At 35.7% G+C, this 23,411-nt stretch overlaps 1 protein-coding gene across 21 annotated transcripts in view; it reads left to right on the top strand.

Moving 5' to 3' along the window:
• The window catches only part of HDAC9 (histone deacetylase 9), a 921,222-nt gene that overhangs the window by 380,204 nt on the left and 517,607 nt on the right, over positions 1–23,411 (top strand). The gene's annotated exons all lie outside the window — the stretch shown is intronic.

Here is a 23,411-nt window from a genome sequence, read left to right as displayed (position 1 = left end):
CTTGGTGTCCGAAGTTTTGTAATTTTAGCTCTGCCACTGGTTATATAGTTTCAGTTTTAATTAAAATTTTCCTTGAAGAGTCCGATAACTGAAATAAATTGAACTCATCCTTAATTTATTTCTGGATTTATTTCTTACATTTGTTTAGGATTTTAGTCTATGTGTTTATGAATGAGATTAGTTTGTAATTTTCCTATCTTGAGATTCTCTTATTACAGTTGACACCAGGGTATACCCACATAATGAGTTATTCAGTGCTTACTCTTTTCCTCTTTCCTGGAAGAATGTGGTGTTATTTCTTCCTTAAAGTTTTGGAACCGTTTGCTGATAAAATTATCTGTGCCTACAGGTGTGTGTGGGGGGCTAGGGGAGGTTTTAAATTATGGGTTAGATTTATTTAAAATTGTCTTATGACTATTCAAATACTCTATTATATGTCAATTGTGTATGTTTGGCTAGTCCCTTGTATCTAAATTTTCCATTTTTATTTTTATAATGGAAAATCCTATTATAATGTATTTGAAGTCTCCTTTAATATTCCCACATTATTCGTTTGAGTTTACTGAACCTCTTTGTTCTGCATATTTTTTCTATTTAAATTATTTCTGCAGTTACCTTTTTAAAAAATTTCCTTCAGTTTAAATTTTATTTCCTTTTCTAATTTTTGAAGTGGTTGGTTGCTTATTGATTTTTATTGTTTTCTTTTATGTATTGAAAACTGTAGTTTTTCCTCTTAGCATTTAATGCTTTAGTTTTTACCAGTTTTGTTATCCAAATAAAATAGTTTTTTGTTTTCCATTTGATTTCCTTTTTGACTTATGAGTGTAATACTTGTCAAACCCACAGATGTTATCTATTTATTATTTATTATGGATTTCTGGATTAATTCCACTGTGGGTATAGGGCATACTCAGATCTTAATACTCGGAAATTTGTTGAGACCTCTCTGGTCAATTATCATCAAGGATTTGTATGTACTTCAAGAACATACATAGTCATGCAATTAAGTTTTTGTTGCTTGTCTGGCATTTACTGAGGGAAGTATGTTAAAATCTCCCAGCCTGTTTAACATATCTCCCAGGAAATATGTTAAAATCGATTTGTCTATTTGAGTTTTATTTTAAACATGTTTCATTTTCCTTTGTATCTAATAGTACTTTTTATGGTGCTAATTTAACTACATTGGTTTTCTTTTGGTTAGTGTTTGCATATCTCTCATTCATTTCAAACTTTCTATATCTTTATATTTAAAATTTCTTTTAAGGAGCATATTTTAGTCCAGATTGAAAATACTTTTCTTCTAAAATTGTGGTATTTAATTCACTTCCATTTAATATGATTACAGCTACATTTGGATTTCAAACTACCATCATATTTTTCTTTAGTTCTAAATGGTAGGTAGTGGTTTAAAAAGTTCTCAAAGTCGTCTTTTCCTTACTTGAATATATTAAGTATGTTTACTTTAATATCTGCGTTGGATAACACATTATTTGTATTGCCTGTAGGTTCATCTGTGTCATCTTGATTTTCGTCAGGTTGTCTTGTCTCTTCACATGCCTAGTCATTTTTTAATTGCGTGTCAGATGTTCTATGTTAAAATTCTTAGAAACAATGTGAGGCCTAGTATGTTGTTTGAAATTAACAAGTCCTTTTTCAAATGACAGGGAGCATCAGCAATACTGGATCAATTTAATTAAAATTCTGGGAATGAAGTGATTCAGGTGTGGACTTTTATGTTATCTAGGAATATTTTATGCTTCCTTTTATTTCTGAGTTGTAACATCTTGGATGTAGGTTATAACACCTACATGTCTCAATCCTACATATAGCGTTTTGATGTAAACCCCTCTTTGGTGAGTTCTGGACTTAAATTTATGTCCTCTAATATTTAGTAGGTTGTCAGACCTCTGTTTAGCCTCTCAACTACCTTTTCTGGAATCACTAAACTTTCCAAGGGTCAGTGTGATCTCAAATTTTAGCTTACTCCTCTGAATTCCTTCTTACCCTGTATCTTATCCCTTTAATACTTTATTGTATGTTTGGGATATTTTGGGCACTTAGGATCTTTAGCTTGATTTCTTTCGTCAGTTTCAGTTGCCTTTAAAAATATTTGTGGAGCTTTTTTAGTACTTTCTACAAGTGTTGATTCTTTTTACCTGATACACCATTATATGAAGTAGAATTTCCTCTTTTAATAAACTCCGATTTTTTTTTTCAGCAATAATATACTTAGTTTCTTGAAGTGCTTTGCTTTATGTTGGTTAATTTTATATTGCTTCTCCTTCTATAGATGCACCATATTCTTGTATATCTCCAACGATTCTCATTATTTTTAAATTGCTTATAAGTTCTTGTATTTCTTGAATTATCTGTATTTCATCTCTTATTGATTTCTCTCCTCTTTATTTTGATGTTGCTTTTTATGTTGCTTACTTTCCCCACAAAGTCCTTCACTGTGATCCTTCTTTATATATTCATTATTAAGAAAGAGGAAATACATCAGAAAGTCTGATTTCTGTGGAGGTAGGTGGAATTTGTGAATTTTGCATGCTTCATTTAAAAATTTTTGAAGAGCAGAATGTAAACAATACAAATACACCCTCTTTTTCCTGGGCTGGTGGTTTCTGCTGAGTGGGAATAGGAGCAGGATCTACTCTTTTGGAAATGGAATCTGAATAATTCTTCATACATTCAGATCTGAGTATTAGCCATTTCTTTCTCATTCCTTGATTTTTTTTTTTTTGAGACTGAAGTCTGTATTCTTCTGTCTATATTTCTTCCCCAAAGTACAATAATTTATGGCTGTGTCTGATCTTCTTAACCAGTTACTAAGCTTCTACCACTTTCCACTTCTATCTTTTGTAAATTTGTTAAAAATCCCTTATCCAGTGATGGACTCTCTTTCTTTTTCTAATGTGGAGATATATCTATTTAGATGTTATATGAATTTTCTATTGCTGCCATCAGAAACTAGCAAAATTTAACAGGTTAAAACAACACAATTTATTATTTTACAGTTTTGTGATTTGGAAATTCAGTAAGGATCTCATCAGTCTAAAATCAAAGTATTAGTGGGACACATTGGCTATGTTCTTTACTGGAGGCTATAAGGGAGAAATCAGCTTGTTGCTCATGCAAGTTGGTGGCAGCATTCAATTCTTTGTTTGTCTGAGAATGAGCTACTGTGTACTTAATGAAGACCACTCCGAGCTTTTTGAGGTTCCTCACCTTCTGTCTCATAACCTCTATTTCTTTTATGTATTTATTTATTTAGAGACAGGGTCTCACTCTGTTGCCCAGGCTAGAGTGCAATGGCGTGATTTCAGCTCAGTGCAACCTCTGCCTCCCAGGCTCAAGCCATCCTTCCCCCTCAGCCACCCAAGTAGCTGGGATTGCAAGCATGCACTAACATACCTGGCTAATTTTTGTATTTTTAGTAGAGAGGAGTTTTGCTGTGTTGCCCAAGCTGATTTCAAACTCCTGGACTCAAGTGATCTGTCCACCTGGACCTCCCAAAGTGGTAGGATTACAGGCATGAGCCACTGCATCTGGCCACGGCCCTTTTTCTTTATCTTCAAAGCCAGTAATATTGGGTAGATGTCCTCTCGTACTTCAAATTGCTCCTGTCTCTTTATCATTGTACATCTCTGACCAACTCCTCTGACTTCCTCTCCTACTTTTAAGGACAATGTGATTATCCTGGGCTCACCCAGATAATCCAGGATAATCTCCTATTTTAAATTTAGCTAATTACAGCATTAATTCCATCTGCAATCTTAATTCCCTTTTGCCATGTAGTGTAACACATTCAAAGAAGTAAGACTAGGGGAGTGAAAATCATGTGGCCAACAATTCTGCCTGCCATAATCTGTGATCTGCCCACTGCCATGCACTGAATGCTCCTGCTTCTTACTTTTCTCAAGATCGTCTGTTTCAGGGAAACCTTATTCTTCTAAATTTCCTTATTTCTATCATTTATAATTTCCCTCCCTCTTTTATAAAATATCCATTCATGCTTATGATTGACAATTTTCTCTTTCTCTAGGCACTCTTATTTTTTCAAGGAGCTTCAATTACTGTCTATACACGAGTGACTTTCAAATCTGTTATCTGCCCACAAGACCCATATGTAAAACTGCCTACTTAGTGTTCCTGTTTGGATATTTCACAGTCAAATAAACTTTAATGAGGCCAAAATATCTCACCATCTTCTTCCCTACTCACACATTCCAAACTTACTGATCTTTCCTCTTTGTTCTCTGTCAATTAATGGACTCACAATCCCAGTAAGTTATGCAGACTGGAAATGTAGTAATCATGTTTGATATTTCCCTCTCCCTCATACCCTACCTCCATCAGTTGTTGACTTATTAATTCTTCCTATCAACTATCCTTTGAATGTTCCCAGTTTATCTCACTGTCATATATACTGGTCTCCATCTCACTCCAGGCCTCTGCTGCTTTCTCTGCCTGAAACAACTCTTGTTGTTTTTCCTGCTTACTTGCCTAAGTTATACTTCTCTTTTAGACCTCTGATACATGTCACTTTCTTGGAAAAGCTCTCCACAAATCCCAGGGCTGTCATAAAATTTCTATACTTGCCATTTATATTACCACAACTATAAATGATTGCTAAATTATGTAACTTCATAAAATAAACATTTTATTGTTGAAAATTTTAGATTTACAGAAAAGTTGCCAAGATATTACAGTCCCCATATATTACTCATTCTTATTTCCTTATGTGTTGTTAATATCTCGCATCACTATATTACATTTATTACAACCAGGGAACCCACGTTGGTACGTTACCGTTACCCAAACTCCACAGTTTATTTGGATTTTAATAGTTTTCCCCTTTTGTCCTTTTCCTGTTCTGGTATTCCATCTGGTATACCATATTGCATTTGACCATCATGTATCCTTGTCTTCCTCTGGTCCATGCCATTTTCTCAGACTTTATTTGTTTTTGATGACCTTGAAAATCTTGAGTAGTACTACTCAGATATTTTATAAAATTCTATGAGTTGGGTTATATCTGGTTTTTTTCTTCATGGTTAGACTTAGGCTATAGGTTTTCAGAGAAAGATCATGGAAGTGAAGTAACTTTCTCTCAAATGATGCAGAGGGTACATATCAATATGACTTACCCCTGGTGATGTGAACTTTGACTACTTGGCTGAGGTAATGTTTGCTAGACTTCTTTAAAGTTACTTTTTTCTCCCTTTTTATACTCCACTCTTTAGAAGCAAGTCACTAAGCACAACTCATACACAAGGGAGTGAAATTTAAACTTCTTGAGAAGAGGGTACCTACATAAATCATTTAGAATTCTTCTGTATAGGAGATTTATCTCTTCTCCATTTATTTATTTAACCACTTACTTAGATCACTGTGGACACATGGATTTTTTTTTATTCTTTGTGTTACAATTCAATACTACTTTATTTTGTTGCTCAAATTGTTATAGCTTTAACCATTGGAAGGTGTAATTTTTTTTTTTTAAGAGAGGGGTCCTACTGTATTCCCCAAGCTGGAATGCAGTGGCTATTCACAAGTGTTATCATAGTGTAATACAACCTTGAACTCCTGGGCTCAAGTGAATCTCCTTCCTCAGTCTCCCTAGTGGCTAGACTACAGGTGTGTGTCTCTTGGCCCAGCTTGGGAAGTATAATTTTTTAAATGTCTCTTTTCCTAGATAGAATGTAAACTACATGAGGATGGGCTTCAGGTCTTTTAAAATTTTAGTGAGAAGCCTGGCACCTGGTACAAATCAATATGTGTTTTGGGCAAAAATCAATTCATGAATGAATGGGATCTGTAAAGACGAGAAAATATCTTTATGCTTATTTAATGTTGAATAATTCCTGCGTTGTCTTCCATTTCTAAGTGCCAGATATTTCTTTATATTCTATGAGCCTCCAGACTGTGGTATAAGTACAAACCAAGAGACACAAAAATCAATTTAATAGATAAATCTCTGTATTGTCAGCCTTGAGTTTAGATGGAGACATCATTGTTACCTTGGGCATCTGTCTCACTCCAGACTTTTATTCATGCATCTTACTCATCCTGCCATTTCTCTAAGTCTTATAATCACCTACTCTATATTGATTCAGACCCACATCTAATTGTGGTGGCCTCTGGGTTTTCCCACAGATAGCCACCAGGTTTTTATGGTTTCTAGTTTTACTCCATTGGCCAGTGTGACTAAATCACACCTGTGGGAAGGAGCTAAGATTTTTGTGTTGTGGACCTATGTATGTGTATGTAATTTTTAAAAACTTTTTGGCTGTGTGCTGAAAGAAGAATAGTATTAACTTATTTTTAATATTCTGCTACTTTCCCTTTGGGAAAGAGAAGTACATTTTCATGGTCAAATATGGGAACTTTACATTATTATTCACCATCAATTATAGATCTCATAAATCAAAAAGCAGTATTAAATGTCATATTTGTAAATGCTATTTCTGGGAAATACAAGATCTAGTGTTATTTTGGGAAACTGTGGGTTGACCTTGCAAAACTCACATTAACAAGAAAAAAAAGCAGATTTTAAATGGTGACACATCTAACAGGGAGCTTAACAGAGCAAGAGAAAGTGTGTAGGTGTTCAGTAGTAACAACCTAATGGTACCACATTGTATTTCATGAATGGGAGCAATTCACAAAGTTCCCACAAATAGGACCTCATGCAAGAACACAACTGTCTAGTAGTTTTCTCTATCCTTATTCTATCAACATTTTATGAGTCCCTACTAAGTAGCAGGCAGGATCCTGGTTATTGTGAAACTAAAAATGAGTGAGTTATAATTCCTTCCTGCATGTAGCTCAGCTTAGCAGGGGAACTCACATCTTATAGGTAAATCATTCATATTATATATTATAGAAACAATGAATTATAGGTGAGATCATCCAGGAGAGTAAAATTGTGTCACCCGGCTTGACACCCAGATGTGTTTTCTTGCATTTAATAAACGAATAGCAGAGAGAAATATAAGGAGCTATGTCAGAAACTTAATGGAGGTGATGTCTGTGCATAGCTTATTAATAGCAGTTTTCCAAATATCGCATGGTTTCTAAGACAAGTATATATATTTTAAAATTTAAGAAACAAGGGCAGGCATGGTGGCTCACATTTGTAATTCCAGTGCTTTTGGTGGCCAAGGTGGGAGGATCCCTGGAGGCCAGGAGTTTGAGACCCTGTCTTTACCAAATAAGTAAATAAGCCAGGTGTGCTGGTGCATGCCTGTAGTCCTAGCTACTCAAGAGGCTGAGGCAGGAGAATGGGTTGAGCCCATGAGTTTGATGCTGCAGTGAGCTATGATTGCACCACTGTACTCCAACCTGGCTGACAGAGGGAGACCTCAACTCTTAAAAAAAAAAAAAAGAAAGAAACCAAACCAAAAAGCCAGTTGTTTTAAGCTACTGTAATCTCTAATTTGTAACAATAATTTCAGTGTTTCCTTGGGTTTATTTCCATACCCTTAGCCACTTGTGGAGTTTTCTTTTTTATGGTATTAAAATAAAATTATTTCTTTTAAATCATTAAAATGCAGAGGTAAAAGAATCTTTCACTATAGACATTAGACAGCCTATTTGAGAATCTTTTAATGTAAGAGTTGGCAAACTTTTTCTATAAGGGGTCAGATAGCAGTAAATATTTTGGGCTTTGCAGGCCATATGGTCTCTACTACAGGGATTTCTCTGCTTTTTAGCAGATAAAGAACCGTAGATAATATGTAAATAAATGAGTGTGGCCATATTCCAGTAATACATTATTTAGAAAAATAGGCGGAAGGTTGAATTTGCCATAGTTTGCCCAACCCCTGACTTGGAGGATTCGTTAAAAATGCAAAGACCAAGTTCTTACACCTTCCTGAATTAGATTTCAGAGAGATAAGCCCTTGGAATCTGTGTGCTTAACCAGTTGCTTACATTATTATTATTATTATTATTATTATTATTATTACTACTACTTATACTGAAGTTTGTGAACTTTCATTTTATTTATATACTAGGATATCTGAGGCTGGAATTTGTCTCTACAGTATTGCTAGGGGATTTTCATTTAGCTCGAATAGTTACTTTGAACTTTTTTTTTTTTTTTTTACTTTGAACTATATTTATGGAGTATACCTTTATCAGATGGAACCTCTGTTTCAAATAATTGACTGAGAAAATATGAAGGGCAAGTTTCTGTTCAGTTAAAGTTCAAAAATGGAAATGCTGAAAGAACAAGGACCTTTTTCTTCTTCTTTATTGCTATATTTCTAGCACTTGGAACTATACCTGGCACAGGGCAAGTGTTTTGAGAAATATTTGTGTAATGAATGAATACACATTCGTATTACTTCACTCTCAGCATACAGTGATGGCCTGAATCCAAATGGCTGGACTGTCCCTGTATTTGATATCCAAGTAATCAAGTCCTAGCCATAGCCTTTCTGCTTTTACACCATATCTTTTCATTTTTATCCAATATTCCACCTGTTTGCATTGATTTTGGGGTTATGAATGCTGCCCTTAATTGTGCTGTTTGAATATTCATGGTTCCAAAGCAACATCTGTAAGTATTAATGATTGTATTAGCTAAGGATCTTTTGACTATAATCAATGAAAATCAATATGATCAACTTAAACAAAAAAGGTAGCTATTAGGAAAATGGGTTAGGTGAAAGCTCAGCATCAGGGACCTGCTGACCTTCTCTCTGGAATGCCACCCGACATAACTCAGCTCCTAACCTTATCCTACCTCCAGGCCTGTGCACATGCTGTTCTCTATGCCAGTTTTTAATTCTGAGAGACTGGGATTGGCTCAGCTAAGGGCAAGTGCCTGTTGTTTGGTTTAATTTCTTGGCTAGTGGGTCAGAGGGACCATTATGTAACCATCCTTGTGGAGAGAAAATCAGAGATTACTACCAGAAGGATGTGGGAGAAGAGATGAGAGATGCTAGGAAGATGCAACTGGTTTAGATGTGTTGATTTTGGTGCCTTTAAGAAAAAAAAAAAAACTTTGTAAATAACTATTTGTGCTCTGATTTGCCAAAACCCTGTTTTAAATTCTGCTGTTAATGCGAACCAGGCTGCAGACCTCTGAGATCCATGCTGATTCTTCTCTCCAGGCCTCTGGTCCTCTGTGAACAGGGCTGTTCTCTAATTGTTACAGACTTCCTCTAAACCTGAAGATTTGATTTGGAGCCTTGCTTTAGCTGTCTTTAGCTGGAAGATTTGATTTTGAGTCTTGTTTTTGCTTTTAGATTATATTTATTTATAATATCTATCCCTCTCTACTTCCAAGAAAAGATTGTTAATTCCAGGTTTAAAATCAAATTCCGTGCTAAGAAATGACACAGATCATCTTCAGACTGCTCCCTGTAATCTACTCATCTCTGGTTCTGTCCTTGATTAGCTGCCACCCAAACAGAGTGCCCCAGCGTGGTCCTAGACCCAAGCCATAGGATAATGATCCTAGAAAGAAAATGGAGTTATTTCTCAGTTTATGTCCCCATCTCCCACATGCCCAGCCCCTGCAAGCTCACTCTTTGTTCTTTTATTGCAGTCTGCAACTACTGACAGGTTCTGACTGCTATCTTCTCCAAAAGCAGCATGTATACTTCTCCCCATTGCTTTTTGTGATACGGTTCCACTGGCCTGCTTTCTGTTACAGACACACAGAGGTCTGTTGACTCTGCCTGAAGTGGGCCTTCCTTACATATTTACAAGACTGGCTCCTTCATGTTTTTCAGATCTCAGGTCAAGTGGTCACCAACTTAGCAAGAGATACCTTCTCAACCACCCTTTCTGAATACATAGAGCATGTCTCCTGAGTCACTCTGTATCCCCTTACCCTGTTTTATTTTAATATAGCAATGATCCCTATGTAGAATGTCACTTCTTTGTATATTTGTTTATTGCTTTGTTTTCCTGCTAGAGTGTATGCCCCAGGAGAGCAGGGATCTTGTCTCTGGTTTATCCCAGTTGTTTAGAACAGCACCTGGTGTACTGGGTGTTCACTTGTAAAAATGAATGAATTAAGGCCACTTAGCAATTTCTAAATCACCTTTGATGTACAACCATCCATATGCACAGCAATCCAGATGGACTCACCTATCTGGGCTATGTCAAAGCCAGGGAGAAGAAAACTCCGCAATCAGCATTTTTCAGACTGTGGGGAGCTGAGATCACTGGCCTTGCTGAATCTCTGGTTCCAGAAACAAATACAGACAGGGATCACCAGCACTACTTAACACCCATTCAAAGAAAGACTTTGGGGATTTGCAGCAACTTTTATACCCATGTTCTTTTGTCACGCTTCTCAGTATCTGTATCAGCATTTTATAGAGTTCAGCAGAGAATTTTGTCAGGCTGGGAAGAAGTAACATGTGGTTGTTGTGATGAAACCTTAGCACCAGGCATGCCTCTAACATTAACTCAGGATACTTGTTTTTGATTCTTCCTTTTATGAAACCCAGGCTTTCTATTTTCTGCTAAATCAACAGTACCTATATACACATCAGCTTTACAAGTCTCTAGGAAACAACACATAGCATAACTCATTAAGACAACCTCTGACAATATAAGGAGAGGTTATTTTGAAAATTCTTAAGGTAAAGATAAAAGACAAAAGATGCATCGAGTGGTCTTTAGTAACCCTGAGTTTTTTCCTCAGTAGCTCTTCTTGGATAGCACGCTTAAGTTTTCATAACAAATAGTAATACAGCTTACCTCTCACTTACTAGAGCCTTGTTATGTTTTCCTTAAAGCTTCATGCGATGGATCAGTCTGTTGGTGAAATGGTGTTAAATGGTCTTAAAATAGTTCAGAAATCAAACCCTTCGATATCTTTGGGTAGAGTCTAAGAGGAGCATTATATTAGCTGTACAGTAAATAATGCTATAAAAAGGCTCCTTTATGAGTTAATGGTGCTCCACACACATCACTTAAGGTGCAGGAATGAAACAACTTGTTCTTAACTTGCCAAGCCCTTGTACTTTTCAGCTTCTTATCTGTGTTCTTGGAAACCATCAAAGAAGAAATGGAGGAAGGGGATGGCATGGTAACGTTTCTCTGAGGAAGGCTATTTCTTTCCGTCCAGTGCTGATTGTAAGCCTTGGTAATATCTCTCAACTTTTCTGTGTGCATACATATATGCATTTTATGGAAGCTAAATTAAATTAAATTTAAAAACAACAATATAATGTGGCAAAATGTTAATAATGGGTGAATCTATGTAGAGGGTATATGGAGTTCTTAGGACTATTCTTGCACCTTTGCTGTAAGTTTTTAGTTGTCTAGAAAAATGTTTAACAAAATAGCAGCATCCAAGGTGGCCATACTTGTGCTTTTGCATGTCAGGTATCCATCTATAGCTGCGCCTGTGGCATCTGTTTTTCCCTACCAGACTCTAACCACAATAATCTCTAGGGTAGGCTGAGCTAAACTGATGAAATCAGACATCCGGGGAAACAAAACAATCAAATTTTAATATTTTTCTTTATTTGTATATATTTTATTATCTTTGAACTCTAATATTTTCCTTTGGGGGAGTGAGGCAGATTTATTACCAAATTTTAACAAGATTTTATATTCTCAGAGCATTTGAAGCATGTTTGAAATAGATAATGATTATTTTATGTGTTTATCTTGAGCTGAAATTCATATTCTGTGGTTTCAGAGTATTAGTGAACTACTTCTTAATAAACACAGCATCAACCCTGAAAGTCAGAGACACAAAAACAGTGCAATTTAAAACCATCTCCATAGCAAGAATCTGGAAAATCTAGAGGAGAAAAAGTGAATGAAGTATGGAAGAAAGTATGGTAGTATGGGAGGAAGAAAGAGAGGAGAGGAGAAGGGTGGAAAGGGGAGAAGAGCAAAAAGCAAGAAAGAAAGGAAAGAAGGAATGGACAAAAGGAAAGAGAAATCTATAAAGACACCTTGTATGGATGTTGCTGATGTCACTTACTGGGAAGCATAAAATGTAATTGAAAGATAGTCACAGTAAGTGTTAATAGAATTTTAAACTGAAGTTCATTATATGGTGTGGATTTACCCTGTGGGGTTTCTGGCAGCCCAGGCTGCAAGCAAAGCCTGCTGTAGTGTCATGGTCAGGAGGAGTCCTTTGCCTAAAAGAACCTGGAAGGATCTTGCAGTGGTGAATGACCAGACCTTGATCTTTTCACCCAGGGAAGCCACTGCCTTAGTAACAAATCTCTGAAAATGGGACAAGAGCCATGTACTCTTCTGACCCCTGATCCAACACAAAGTGCCATGTCACCAAATATTCTGTTTCTTGAACTAGTAGGGAATTGTTCTGTGTATAAAGTGATTAAGTTAAATTATTTGAGTCACATTTTTACAGAGATTTAAGGGTTAATTTTATAGAGGGTGCCAAGCTTCTTAGAAGCAAGAATATGGATAAATATCTTTGGTTACCATTTCCCATGTCCCTGGAGATACCTTGCTATCATTATCAGAAATTACTTTTATTATTGTAGAAAGAAGTTCATTCTGTAGCCCCAAACAAGGCAAAGGTGGCAATTGGACATAAATCAGTACTTTGTCAACATGGAGATGCATTTTTTTCTAATTTTACTAACACTGTAGCCAGTCACCATGCCGCCCCAGCCCATGCAGCTGCATAATTATACATCAGATCTCCAAAATGAATTAGTTTATTTTTAAAACAGCTAATTGCCTTAGTGGAGTCATGTTTTACCAGAAGCACAAAAGGGCTTTGTTCACTGCAGGGAAATTTTCTTCTGGAATGACTGTGTTAGGCTCTAGCTTCTGTAAATGTCAGTCATAAACAGCAAAATATCAGCAAAATCCACTAAAATCACTAATAATCCAGAACATCTCAATGCAACTTCAGCATTATTTGCTCTGCATGTAGCTCTATGTGATTTTAAGATTAAAATGGCATAGTTAGGAATGTTCTGCGGTACAACCATATGTGACTTTTTATGTGTGTTTTCTGTAGCCTCGTTTAGATTATGTCTCTTGAAACCCAACTATGTGTTTATAAGGCAGACCTCTTATTGCATGTTTGGTCTCTATTTTGTTAACAGGCCAATTTTTGGAAATCAAGACTTCTCTCTATTATAGTCTTAAACTTCAATTTTTAAATTTTGTTTTTGGATGCTATTATATTTAAATAGAAATAGCAGGTGTAATGTTTATACTATATTACTCTGCAGGGATAGTGGGCTCAGAAAACACTGATTAAGGATAAGTTCCCACAGTGTGGCATCACATTGACAAATTCACATGAGTAATGCCCACAAAGACTAGTAGATTCAATCCTAATGTCAAATGAATACTCACAAGAAGAAGTATTTCCCCAAGGGACAATATCCTCATGACTTATGACCAACAAGTTCTAAGAAACCAGATTATAATTAGATGTATGATGGCGGAATATTGACTCAAACCCATGCTTATTAGTTATATGGTTTGAGTGTTTAATAGCATGAGGCTAAGATGGCTGACTCTAGGGTGCTTAAATGTGGCAGGACCACCACAGACAGCCTCAGATGTGACTCCAAATCCAATAGGAAGTAAGTTTCTGGACTTTCTCTTTAAACTTTAAGGCCTGAAGCATTAGTATTTCAGACTTCATAATGTATAAGAAAAAAGCCAAATGATTACCATGCAGTTAATTTTAAATGTCCCATTAAATATCTTATTTCTTCCCTTAATATTTCTCCCTAGAAGGCAGTAACCTTATCTGTACATCTGTTTCAATTTTTTCTTCATTCTCTGTCCACACAGGTCCCAAATAGATTTTATTATCTTGAACAACTAAGTTCTGGCTCCAGTTTTGTATTCCCATCTAGAAAAGCAAAGCCTGAAGTTACCTAAACCCTTTCTATTGTTTGCAAAGTTCTGCTTTTTGAGTTTGCTCCCTGGAGTTCTCATGTTCCATGCCAAATAGGTTTTCAAAGTATTTCCCTGATAACTCCTAGGAAAACATTCTGCTGCTAAGAAAAATAATACTTCCTACTTACAAATATAGGAATGCACCTGCCTTTGAAACTGAACACCCTCTCCTCAAAGTAGACTTTAGGTGGACATTGACAGTGTTCACCTTGTCAATGTTCACCTTTGTGCTCTGCATTTTCTCTGATTCCAAAGCTAATACACACCCCTTCTGATGAATCCTTCATTAAACAGATTAATTAATTATATTATAGTCAACTATGACTAATCTGCAATCTATTATATATTTTCTTATTTGAGTTAGCGCCCCAAGAACATGAATATTAGGGCAATAATAATAGCCTTTGAGACCTTACTTGGTCCCCACTAACTCACAGTTTAATCCAGTGTGTCCTAATTTCTAAGCAAAGGCTGACAAACAAGGTAATCAGTCGTGTGTGTGTGTGTGTGTGTGTGTCTGTGTCTGTGTGTGAAACAAATACACACAGGTGTATTTATTTCAGGAACCAAAAGACTGCATTTACAAAATATATTTGAGATGGAGAGAGTTATTAAATTAAGGCCAAATTGTTTCCATATGGTGAAAATACTTCTTTACTAGTAAAAGATATTTTTATAATTTAAGAGGTTTAAGATGGTTTCAAAATTCATTTCTCATCACATTTCCAGCATTCATGAGCCTTTGAAACTTAAAGCCACAGAGGAGCTTATCATTTGACAAATTATGTAAGAGTTCCAGAATTTAATGTTATGTCGATTCTTAAAATTGGCCATTATTCACAAATTATATTTATCACATGCATTCATGAAAATCAAGAGAACTTTAGAATAATTATAAATATTCCTTTAATATTAGCCACTCACAGGCTATAACTACCATCTGCCCTTTCTGCCAACGGTGTACTTATTAATATATTTTAATAACAATTCTAATAGTTTTCATTTTAGGTTAAAATGTATTTGCCTACCACAACTATACCTGCATTTTTCAATGCTTGCTTTTCACACTAGAAAACAAAGACCAGTCAATACTTTAATTGCCCAAGGGTTGTAAACAGACATGAGTGATTCCTTAAAGCAGCAATCACCCTTAGGAAAAAACGAACTGTAGTGGTTTTTTTTGTTGTTGTTGTTTGTTTGAAACGGAATCTCAGAGTCTCGATCTGTCGATCTGTCACTGAGGCTGGAGTGCAGTGGCGCAATCTCGGCTCACTGCAAGCTCCGCCTCCCGGGTTCAGGCCATTCTCCTGCCTCAGCCTCCTGAGTAGCTGGGACTACAGGCACCCGCCACCGCGCCCGGCTAATTTTTTGTATTTTTAGTAGAGGTGGGGTTTCACTGTGTTAGCCAGGATAGTCTCGATCTCCTGACCTTGTTATCCACCCGTCTCGGCCTCCCAAAGTGCTGGGATTACAGGCGTGAGCCACAGCGCCCGGCCAAAAAACTGTACTTTTAAGTGCAGTTTATGCATTTGCTAATTCTGTGCTGCACTTTCAGGATGATGGGCTGTATTAGCTTATTCCTTTTATGTTATATTACTTAGTTTGAAAATCAACTTTTATTTCAGGTGCCATAGTAATTTCTCACTGTTGATAACAGAATTACAAAGAGAAAACCTTGAAAAGAGTACATTTAGTTTAAATTAAGCCGAAAAGAAAAGTGGAAGGTAAATTTAGCCAAGATTCAATTTAGAATTGTACCAGAATATTTAGTTGCCTTAAAAAAATACAAAGTATTGCTACTTCAAATGAAAATTTCTTGAGAAACTCTAGCCCTTGTTAAATGCAATGTTGGTAACAAAATAAACTTTCACTGTCAATGTATCAGAGTCCTTATTCCTCAGCATTCTTACCAATACTTGGTATTATTAGACTCAATTTTTGTCTGTCTGCTGGGTTTAAAATGGTGTCTCATTTTGGCTTAATTTTCAATTTTCTGTTTACTAATGTGATGTAACATATTTCATATGTGGATTGGACATTAGAGTTTCTTTTCCATCACTTGCCTATTTTCTTTTGCCAACTTTATTATTGGGTTGTCTTTTCTAACTTATTTTTTAACCATTATTAATATATTTTCTGAATACTCATTTTTGATTGATTAAATGCACTGTAAATGTTTTCTCTCAATCTGTCATTAACACATTTCCCTTTTTAAAAGTGTCTGCACAAAATTGTATCATTATGTTATGTTTATCAATCTTTTTCTTTATGATTTGTGTTCTTTTATGTCTCATTTAAATCAATTCCTTTCCTGAGAATTTAAATGTATTCTTTGACGTTTTTTCTTGTAAAACTTTTCAAGTTTGCTCTTTGTGTATATGTTTAATCTACTTGGAATTGATTTTCTGAGTGGGAGTGTATATGTATATATGTATGTATAGTTTAATACAAAAAATAAGAGTTTAACATAGAGTAGCAATTATCTTAGCATCAGTTATTAAAAATTGTTCCTTCTCTATAGTGCTAGTACTGATATATGTAAAGTTTCCACATATGTGGGCCTAATTGTTGTTAGTCTATTCAGTTCTTTTACCTAGTTGTCTATATTTGAACCAATGATGTATTCTATTTTGTATAGCTTAACAAATAACTCCTGAAATCTGATAAGGCAGATATCCTCATTTTAAGTTCCTTCAAAATTATGACTTTTCTTGGAATTTTGCTATTCCATGTAGATATAGAAGTAACTTGTCAAGTTAAGAATTACATTAATACTAAATATTGATTTTTTTCTATCCATGGACAAAATGTACCTCCCTATTAATTTTTTTCTTTATTGTCTTTTATCTATGACTTCTTCAATTCAGGACACTTTACTTGATTTAACTATCGCTCAGGAGTATTTTATTAACATTATTTTAATATTATGTAATATGGTAATGGTTTCTTATATTACATAATATTGAAGTGTGAGAGTAGGCCTGTGTGTGCCAACACTCAGTTATCCTAGATTGCAATGCTAAGAGAGGTCTAAAATGTGCTAATTTCAGCTTTTCTTCTTTCTCCTTTATTTTATAAATTCCACTCTTATTTTTTCTTGAAGATTGCCTGTTTCTAGCAGCACCCTTTCCTCCTTTCTATTTTTTTTTCCTAGTCTGCTGCCAACCAACTTTTTAGAATTTTTTCCTGAGATAAAAGTAAATTTATTTTGAGTATGAGGTTTAAAACATATTAATTAGCTACGAGTTGTTGATTAAATACTGTGCACCAGTCTTTGTATTAGACATCCTAGATTTTCCCAGCAGCACTACTATTAGGGATAGATGGTAGTCACCAATAGATAGATAAAACTGAGGAAAACATGCCCCAGATTATGAAATTTGAGTGCCGTGTAGTCAGGATTGAGTCCAAATCTATGTTTTTTCTCCTAGCACCACTCTGCCTCTAACACATAACAAGATTTTAACATTGAATTCTAATCAGAGACAATGTGCTGTACAATTCTAAAGCCAGACAACCTGATTCTGAGGCAGGATGAGCACACTTACCTAACTTTGGGGCCATAGAGCAACTGCTGTGCCAGAAAGTTTATAGAGAGGGAGAGTGATTGGGTAAGTAGGAGAGACAGAGCTGCAGGAGCTTTCAAAGGTGGTTGTAGTGAACTGAATAAAGCATCTCCAATATGTCAGAGCTGCAGATTGAGGAAAGGAAATAAAGAGAGTTTTAAGATATTTAGCCTGTTCTGCTGCAACACGTGTTTCTATAACAAAAATTAAATGTGGTTGATACATAGATGATAATGCGTTGGCTCTTATGTGATTTTTTTTCTAGTCATGGGGAACCAGAAGAGTAGAAATACAATAATAGCTTTTAGTAATAAATGGGAAAGAAAAACCCATCAACTGGGCTGCTACATTGCCAACAGGAGTCATTTGGAATATGTTTAAGAAACTAAAAACTAGTACCTGCATCCAGTGAGTTGCTTATCTCAGTTCCTCGTGCCCAATCTTGTTATGCTGTAGGCTCATGGCAGGGGACATTTCCTCCAAGCCCAGCTAGGCTGCAGCCCCGCTGCAGAGATCCAGTTTTCCAGCAGTGCCTTAGCCCCCATCACCCCTCTTCACTGTCCTCTCTATTGTTTTGTGCATTTGTCCATCCACTGGAGCAGCCTCTGGCCAAGCTGAGCTGCTGGTTTTTTGGAGAGGGCAATCCAACTTTTATCCCCACTTAACAATTGTAAATACCAATAATAATTATAATAGTATTGTATGATAATGATAGTGATGATGGACATGGTGGTATAGTTACCAAATAACATCGGCTTTGAACAGTTTGCTTATAATCCCATCATCTCATAAAGTTGTTATTTAGGGAACATATTTAACAGAATATGAATTTTCTGTGAAATGCAATTATTGTGTTATTGCTGCATACCTGTACTGTTACAGATCTATTGTTTCCTTCGTGGTGCTCAAAAATTGTAAATAATGGACCTCACTTACTTAGATATTACTTTCACGTTACTCAAATGGATATTAACTATAGCACCAGTATAAACTGCTGAGCACTATGTGTTATAGTTATAAGGGTTTTACTGGGTTCTGTTTACTTTGAGTACCAGGGTATTTTTGTCTTCAGTAGTCAGATTGTGTCACCCCAGTATCCATTACAATACCTAGGAAATTTATTTTCATTCTAGGCTTTGGGAAGATGATAGACTGATGTAATGTGAGTTAATCCACTGCACAGCGGCTTACTTTCTTATATAGTTAAAGTAAAGCAAAATTATACATGACAAAGGATGAGTTGTGATATGAATCTTTAGTTCCTCCCTCACTGTGGATCTGGTGTATGTATACCTTTAGCCTATGGAGCTAAGTCTAGTCTAGATTGCTTGCCTTGTGTAGTCTGAATGCTTGAGTTTCAGTTTTGGATGGGCCACAGTATTGTATGATGACTTTTGTCTGGTTGTTACTTCATCATGTCCAGATCCTTGTGATTATTTGCAGAACAATGATTATTAACTGTGTCTGTAATTGCCTGTGGGTGACTTTATGTGCCAGGTCTTCACTACCAGCATTTCCAAAGAGCTTGGTTTCCTTCCAAGCCATTCATCAATTGCCTATCACCAAGCTGTGTATGCCTTGAGGCATGATCGTTCAGTCAGGAGCCTCTGTAACTCTGACTGTGCTCTGCATTTTCTCTGCAAAATTAAGGCAATGGAAAAGATCATATTCTGCTTGTTCTGGCAAGAAGGGAAGAGGTCTGAACTGAAAACAGGGACACAGCCATGGACCCTGATGTGCCCTGTCATACTGTTAAAGAGTATCCCTGACTGCTGAGCATAGTGGTGTGTACCTGCAATTTCAGCTACTTGAGAGGTTGAGACAGGAGAATCACTTCAGCCTAGGAGCTTGAGACCAGCCTGGGCAACATAGCAAGACTGGACTCACCAAAAAAAAAAAAAAAAAAAAATTCTCCTTAGCTACCACATCTCAGGGATTTTTTTAAAAACTATTTTCCCTTTTTGTGGATATTGTTTGCATTTTTGTCTTGATATCAGTTATCTTCCAGCAATAAATACTTGAGATGTTATTATGGTTATCAAATCTTACAAATGATTATTATAGAAGGATAGAAATGGTATTGAAGGATTAAAACATAAATTATGAAGAAAAGTAACTGAGCGATGCCCTTATTTATTTATTTTCTTAGAGAGGCATCACACATTTTTCGGAAGACTTTTTTTTGGAATCACAGAGCGTGACTTTTCTTCCTGGGCCATGAAATCAAAGCATTACCGAGGGAGCATTAACAGCTCAGTGTGCCTGGCTCTACAGCACATGAGTGTCCCGTCCAGTGGCTTGCTGCCCACTATGAACATGCACACTTTGCCTGAGCACTGAAGGCCCTTCTTCCCAGGAGCCATTGGAAGAACCAACACTTGTCAAAGCAAATCATATTTGTTATCTAAATATGAGGAAACTCTTAAAAACAGAACAAAGTCTAATGTATTACTCTACAAGACAGATTTTTTTGAAGTACTGCTCAGAAGTGTGACTTTTTCCACTGCTACATTAAGAATTAGCCAAAGAAAAAGATGGTGAATTATGCATTATATACTATGTGCATTATATACAGTAAATTATGCTTTATATACTACTAAGGAAGAAGAAAGATGCACAAAATAATATGAAGCTAATGGGTAAGAAATATGTGCTTAAGTTGGGGCAGGAAAGTCAACTTTTGATTTCTATGAAAGAAAACAAAGGCTTCAATTAGTAGTATGTGAATGGGTATCCCAAGAACAGATAATGATTGCTGAAATGAGGGAGATACCATCTTAAGCAACTAGAAAGGACATGTGTGAAAGCATTGATATACAGACAGGATACAGTGATTTTGAAGAACCTAAGTAAAAATGAGAGCAAGGTTTTCAGAAAAAGCAGAATAAAGGAAAATAAACCCACAAAAGTGAATTGGAAGAACTTTGACCAGTAATATATTGATAGTGGATGTGATTTGAGGATTATTTATGACCCGTATCAGTAGGCATTATTGTTATGATCATAGGAAAATCCTGGGGAAGAGGGTTTTTGGAATGAAGAATGGCCATATTGTCTAATGTGTCTTCTTACCAAGCTCACCCTATGTTAAGAAGCTTAATTCTGGAAAATTTTAAATTGTTTCTGGATACACATAAGAACTCCTGGCAGAATTTTTCTCCTCTGGAAATAAAGTCATTTAAAACTTTTACAAATCAAGTTCTTTCTGTTTTTTCATTTATCTCAAATTTTCTAAAACTGATGCCACATTGGCAATTCTGTTAAAGTTCAAAATTAACACATTGTATTACCAGAAAGGCTTATATCATGACTGTCTAAACATTGTATTATTGGCACAGATTCAAAATTCAAAATTTTGAGTATTATTTTAATCCTTCTCTTTTCTATCAACTGATTTGAATCACATATATTTAAATGTTTGAAGGCCAATATATTCTACTATGTAATGATCTACACATTTTTGAGATGTTACAATAATTCATGATTCATTTGAAAGTGGAAAAAAGAGTACTTTAGTTTTACTCTAATGTCTAGATATTTAAAATATTGTTGTGGGACTGGGCATGGTGGCCACTGTAAGCCCAGCACTTTGGGAAGCTGAGGTGGGAGGATTGTTTGAGCCAAGGAATTCAAGCCTGGGCAACAAAGCAAGACCTTATCTCTCAAAAAAAAAAAAAAAAAAATTAGCCAGCCATGGTTGTGTGTGCCTGTAGTCCCCCAGCCATTGAGGTGAGAGGATCCCTTGAGCCTAGGAGGTTGAGTTTGCAGTGAGCTATGATTACACTACTGCACTCCACCTGGGAGACAGAGCAAGATCCTATTAAAAAAAAAAAAAGCAAATGGCTATAGGTATTGAAATACAAAGGTAGCCCCATTATCATAGAACCTGATAATCATGGGTTCTCATTTCTCAACCCCCATATTGGTTTAAGTGTTTTTGTTCATGTAATGCTATATGCATGTTTTGAGTGAAGTGCATATTTTAAATGAAATCAAATGCCTGAAGTTTTTGAATATTACATCTGCTGAGTGTTTTCTTCCTAGCTTTTGAAGGGGATGGCATTAACTTATGTTTGTGGATTCCCTATTATTTGGCCCTTAGAACCATTTAGCTCCTAGATTTTAGTTTCGTTTAACTAGGCCTTGATTTTTGAAGTCAATACGTAATTATTCATAATAGAAATAAGTAAAAAGTATTAACCAGGCATGGTGATTCATGCTATGTCTCAGCTACTCTGTAATCACATGAGAAGACTGCTTGAGCCCAGGAGTTTGAGGCTTTAGTAAACTATGATTGTGCTATTGCATGGCAGTCTGGATGACAGCGCAAGACCCCACCTGTTAAAAAAAAAAAAAAAAAAAAGGAAAACGTAAAAAATTTTAGTTCAACTCGGGTTTTGAATTTAAAATAACTAAATTTGGGTTCCAAAGGGTCCCTTCTGCTTATAAGCAAGTACCATTGAGAATTTCCTTCAGACATAGCCAAAATAAGAAGACAGCAGTCCCTGCTTCATTACGAAAAACAGATTGTTACAGCTTCAGGTGAAATAACTAATGTTAGCTTATTGATTTTTAAATAGACTGTCCCTGCCATCTGGAGAGAAAACATTAGTTGGGGGGAACGCATAGTTTACTGAAGATATTCCTAGGTTCGAATTATATGACGAACACAGACGTAATTCAGTATACCTAATGAAGGCTCTGTATTTTGTGTGAGTGTTGTTATTAAGCTTTGTTTCTCATATTAAAATGTCAGATTTAGCTTTACAAAAAGGATATAGCAAATAGTCCAGCATAGTCCACCACCTTCTTGTTCATTATTTCCATATCTTATTTGGCAGTTAGGAATCATTGAATTGTTGAATATAAATGGTTTGTTTAGCACCTGGAGAGTGATATTCATATGATGAAAATTTCCATTCTAAGTTTTCATATTTAATTTATATATATTTATTATAAGAAACAAAGCAGACTAATGATTTTTATATTCTGTTTTATAATGTTTATAACTGATCTTAGTTCAGCAATACAGAACTCAATTATCTTAGTTCAGAATATGGAATTCTAAGTAGTCCCTCAATCATTTAGTCCTTAATTTATGTATTAATACTATATTATAATCATAATGACTACTGTATGTTGAGTACTATTATGTTATTATCATAATGCCAGGAACTTCATATTTACTATTTCTAAATATTAAAGCTATACTGAAAGGCAGATGTTAATATCCCCATTTATAACATGAGAGAATTGTGAGTCAGAAAGGTTAAGTAACATATCCAAGTTGTACAGCTCTGCATAGTAAGTGGCAGACACAAAATTCAAATCAAATTCTGTCTCAGTCCAGGCCTCTTATCCATACAATAAGCCACATTATTTGAAATGTTATTGTCTTCGTCTCTTTTGTGTTGCTGTAACAGAATACCACAGACTGGGCAATTTATAAAGAAAAGAAATTTATTTACAGTTCTGGAGGCTGGGAAGTCCAAGAGCATGGTAAGGGCATCTTGTTAGGCCTTCTTATTTCATCATCCCATGGTGGAAGGCAGAAGGGCAAGAGAGCATGAGAAAGCAAGAGATGGCTAGATTTGCTTTTAGAACAAACCCATTCATGATAATGGCATTAATCCATCTTAAAGGTCCCACCTCTCAATGCCATTGCATTGGGAATTAAGTTTCCAACATATGAACTTGAGGGCAAACTATACCAGTTATATAGTTCTGTTTCATAAAAAAGAGATGCCATGATTCTCATGAAACAAATTTAAATTAATATCTGAAGCCAAAGTTTCCACATTTTCCAGAATATATCTCTCTGATCTAGAAAGTATATGATCATAAGGCCCTTCCTTCAAAAGGCTTAGACCATGTAGGATCTCTTTAAAACTGAAAAGATGACCTTCAACTCGATGAGAATGTAAGGTGGAACTTCTTTTTATTAGAGCTTTGATGTTCTCA

Source organism: Macaca fascicularis, chromosome 3 (assembly GCF_037993035.2).
Source record: "Macaca fascicularis isolate 582-1 chromosome 3, T2T-MFA8v1.1".
Classification (NCBI taxonomy): domain Eukaryota; kingdom Metazoa; phylum Chordata; class Mammalia; order Primates; family Cercopithecidae; genus Macaca; species Macaca fascicularis.
This window is presented reverse-complemented; position numbering and strand designations above follow the sequence as displayed.